Source organism: Dendrobates tinctorius, unplaced genomic scaffold (assembly GCF_039654945.1).
Source record: "Dendrobates tinctorius isolate UK_male_01 unplaced genomic scaffold, ASM3965494v1 ptg000156l, whole genome shotgun sequence".
NCBI lineage: Eukaryota > Metazoa > Chordata > Amphibia > Anura > Dendrobatidae > Dendrobates > Dendrobates tinctorius.
Window position 1 is genome coordinate 21,511,819 of NW_027361823.1, and position 4,731 is coordinate 21,516,549.

The following is a 4,731-nucleotide window of genomic DNA, read 5'->3' on the forward strand; positions in this document are numbered from 1 at the left end:
ACCATGTGTTTATTTTGCCTTTTTAGTATTGTCCATTCAAAGATCCAATCAACAATTAACCCTGTTCTGGCCAGTTCTATTCTTACGTGTTAGGCCATGTTTAGCAAGTATTTTTATTTACCTATGTAGAGTTGAGCGAATATCTTCAGTTCCCCGCTTATTCGGCAAGCTATAGCGCTTGCGAAATAAGCTACAGCGGGAACCCGGCTTTCTGGATCGCGCCGGCTGAATAGCTGATCGCAGCTGCATGTGTCACGGCTGTATCACTGTTATACCACATTCATGGAGAGCCTGTGTGCAGGACCGGTTTTAGACCAAGTGGGGCCCCAAATGCTCACATATTGCACAATCACACAAACATTTCGGTTGTATTTACACATAGATTAACCCCTTAGTGACGGGGCCAATTTTTAACATCTGACCAAAGTCACTTTATGTGGTAATAACTCTGGAACGCTTCAAAAAATCCCTTTGATTTTGAGATTTTTTTTCATGGCACATTATACTTTATGAGAATGGTAAATTTAGGTTCATACGTTTTGTGTTTATTTATAAAAAGTATCAGAAACGTGACAAAAATGTAAAAAAAATTGCAATTTTCAAACTTTGAATGATTATCCGTTTAACACAGATAGTCATACCACAGAAAAACATTAATAAATAACATTTCCCACATGTCTGCCTTACATCAGAACCATTTTTAAAACGCTAATTAATTTTGTTAGCCTTTCAGGAGGTTTAAAAATGTAGCAGTAATTTTTCATTTTTTCAAGGAAATTTACAAAATTTATTTTTTTGAGGGACCTATCCAGGTTTGAAGTGACTTTGGGGGTCCTATATATTGTAAAACCCCAAACGTGATGCCATTTTAAAGACAGCATCTGAGTAAGGCTGTGTTCACCCGTAGCATTTTTTTTCGCGTTTTTTTCGCCCAAAAATCCACTTAAAATAAGCTTCCCATTCATTTCTTGTGCATATTGATGCGTTTTTTACCGCAAAAAAACCACTTCGCGGTAAAAAACGCAGCATGCTCAGTAATTTCGCGGAAAATTCCACGTTTCTAGCTATTTTCTATGGGTCTGGAAACGCGCGGAAAATAACGCATAAAAAACATGCATTTTTTGCTCCAAAAATGCACAAACGTTTTTTTCCGCGCGTTTTCTGGGAAGGGAGTCCGGTTTTTATGCAGAATTTTCTGCATACGTGTGCACATAGCCGGCTACGTTCACACGTAGCGGAACTCTCGCGGAAATTACTGCGAGAATTCCGAATTCCATTCCGCAGGAAAATCGCATTTTAAATTCCCAAGATTTTCCCGCAGAAAAACTAGCATTTTGCAAGCGTGATTAGCTTGCAGAATTGCTAGCGTTTTACAAGCGATCTGTAGCATCACTTGGAGAACTGATTGACAGGTTGGTCACACTCGTCAAACATAGTGATAGTGACTGTTTTCCTTATGTATAGTACGAATGTACAGATTTTCAGATATTCACCAGCTGGTATCTAAATCAATAACCATTAGATGCTACTGCGCAGGCACTGCCAGCACCATCTAAATGGAGCCAAATTATTTTTTCTCTCTAGCAAAATGTCGCCTACAGATGATGGTACTGTGCACGCGCATCCGCCGGCGCCAGTTTGATTAAGATAATTATTTTCCCAACAAAATTATATCACAAAATCAAATTAATTCAGGCATATTATCCACCTTATCATGCTACATCGCAGGCACCGGTGCCTGCCTGATGAATGATAATTTTTTTTTCAAACAGTATTCTATGCAGTATGTAAAATAGCGGTCAGGTCACTGAAGGATCACTGACCTGTCATAAGCCCAGCTGCATATCTAAGCAGAGCACCACATAAAGACCCCCTCAGGTCGCCCCGAAGTACGAGAATCTCATTAACTGGAAACTACAAATACAGATTAAACAACCACAAGACGGATGTCATTAACCAAGATATAATTTTCATCAGTATAACAGTATAACTTTAAGTTAAGAAACTCATGAGGGTTAGATGGTATTTTGCAGTTTTGCTGCTTGGTGGTACGTTGCTCTCCATGCTGGAGCTACAAACGGAAAATCTGTAAATATCCCCTGTACTTCAACAGGAATCGGCTCGTTCAGTTCCTCACTGCGCGGTGCTGGGATCCGCTGCCTCATGCTGTCATCCATGTTCTTTTCTATTACAACAGGAGATGGTGTTTTTCCTGTCTCTATGTCTGTCCAGTTTATGCTTGAAAAGAAGGGGTGACTTCTGATTTTCCCATTTACCCCTAGCCGGACAGATTGGTCTTTGCAGAGGAGTCTGGACATAATGTCAACAGCAGCGTGGTCAGTGAGGTCTTCATATGATGGTTCCTGGTTGATGACATTACTCTCAATCTCTTCATCGGTGTCTCCTTCAAATGTTGAGTGTTGGAAAATCATGTTGTATAATATGACACCGAATGCGAACCAGTCTACACCGGCATTATAAAGGTCTCCCACGATCATTTCTGGGGCGCCATACCCAGGTGTTCCACCGAAATTACTGGCATTAAATCTCTGATCGGACTCACATAGACATAGTCCAAAATCTGTAATTTTAATGTGGCCGTCGCCAGTCAGCAAGATGTTATCTGGTTTCATGTCCCGGTGAATGATGCCATTGGTGTGCAGAAATTGTAGGCCACAAACGATTTCTGCTGCCATAAATACGATAGAGTCCATCAGAGGAATGGTACTATATATATAGTCATACAAATCCCCTCCACTGGCCAGCTCGGTGACAAAATAGGCATGGTTTTCAGTCTGAAATGCAGCATGGCAATGTGTTAGGAATCTGCTCTTGTGGGTAATCTTCAGGACATGGTGCTCTACAAGGCATGAGATTATTCTTTTCTTCATTACGATTTTAAGGGCCACACTTTGTCTTCGTATCTTATCAGTGGCCAGCATAACCTTGCCATAACCCCCTTCTCCGAGTATACTGTGAAAGATAAACTTATCCCTGGTGAGAGGGACAGTGGTCTTTATTTGTTTGCTTCTGGGGCCTCTACATTCACCAGAGATGTCATCTTGAATGGCGGTAGGGTCTTCCCGTTTCCTCTTTTTCCCAGTGCCTTCCTCTTCTGCTACACTCTCATTGCCTTTCGTGTTAATAATCCTGGTAGGACCCACAGTGGCGCTTTTCCTCTCTCTTGTACTCAGTCTTTTCAGAATGTTGTCAGCTTGATCTCTGATGTATACCACAAGCTTGCCACATTTGTTTTGTGCAGTTTTTAAGAAGAACATATTCTTAGTTTCCTCATAGTCAGGTAATACTTGAGCAACCTGCCCAGATTTCTTGGGGTCCTTCTTCCTAACCTTTGCTGGAAGTTCCAGGTTATTTGCAAGGTCTTGTCCATCTGGTGTTGTCTGTTTCCTTTTCAGACTTGCTGTCTTTTTTCTCTTTCTTTTCCCTGTAAAGTCCATGTTGCGTCACGGAACAACAGGGCAATTATCCAAAAAAAGTATATAAAATTATTAAAATGCAATCCACACGTATATTGTAGTCAAAGCCAACCACAACTGAAGTTCATTGGCTGCCGTCAGTTGTTCATGGAACTTTGTGGAATGTGATATCACTATGCAGGTGACATCACACTACTGTGATGTCATCAGATGTATGCGAGTGTTCCATCAATGCTGAAAGTGAAAGCTGTGGGAAGGGGCGGGGCTTAGTCACCATTGACTATAATGGAGTCTGTTGAGTGGGTAATATTTATTGACCTGAAGCTGGAAATCGGTGACGCTTTAAGGGATAAATTACAGCAGAAATAAGTAATAGTTTTAAATTTGTTTTAATTTATTTTTTGTTAGGTTATTTTGCGGGGCTAAGAAAATCTTCTTGTGAACAAATCTTGTGCAAATTACCCAGCTATTATGAGCTTCAAAAATGTAATTATGCCTAACTATGGTACATTGGGAAGTTAAAAAAAAAAGGGAGACTCGTGTGTCACAAGTCTATATTATAGCTCCACATGGTGTATTCCACCTCTCTCAGGATCTTGTATGGTGAGTCTTCATAACTATGCTACAGTATGGAGATTTATGACTGCATAACTGCGCAGATGAGTTAATTAAAGCTTCATACAGGTCTTCACCAGCGATTCTAAGCTTCTGAGTAGTAAGGTGACTAGTACAACTATTATACAAGATTAGACAATTTCTGAGTAGCTGGGCAGATGTCAAGGCAATGGAAAAAAAACAGATGTCTTGATTCTGCGCAGCAATTGGAAGTAGAATAACCGATACTAATCTAAGTGGTAAGTGATTTATTCGTCAACGCGTTGCGAAGCACAAAGCTTCTTCATCAGGACAACCATGATCTTAGCTTTGCAGATCTGGCATTCTGCAGGCTGGAAAAGCTGGGCAACAACCATTATATAAAATGTATCTAGCATGCAGAAGCAAAGGAAAATATTGTCAGTGATCTAGAAAAACAGTTCATTTTTACAACCAAGGGCTTGCTTTTTTGCGTGACGAGTTGTACTTTTGAACGGCACCACTGATGTTACCATATAGTGTACTGGAAAACTCATCCCCCAAAATTATACAAACCCTTGGTTATATTGAAGGAAAAATGTAAAAGTTACGGTTCTACAAAGATAGAAGAAAAAAACAAAACAAATGCAACTTAACATGATAGGATTTGGAAATTGCACATTGACACACTGTAGCCCATGGTAAGATATTGCCCAATTTC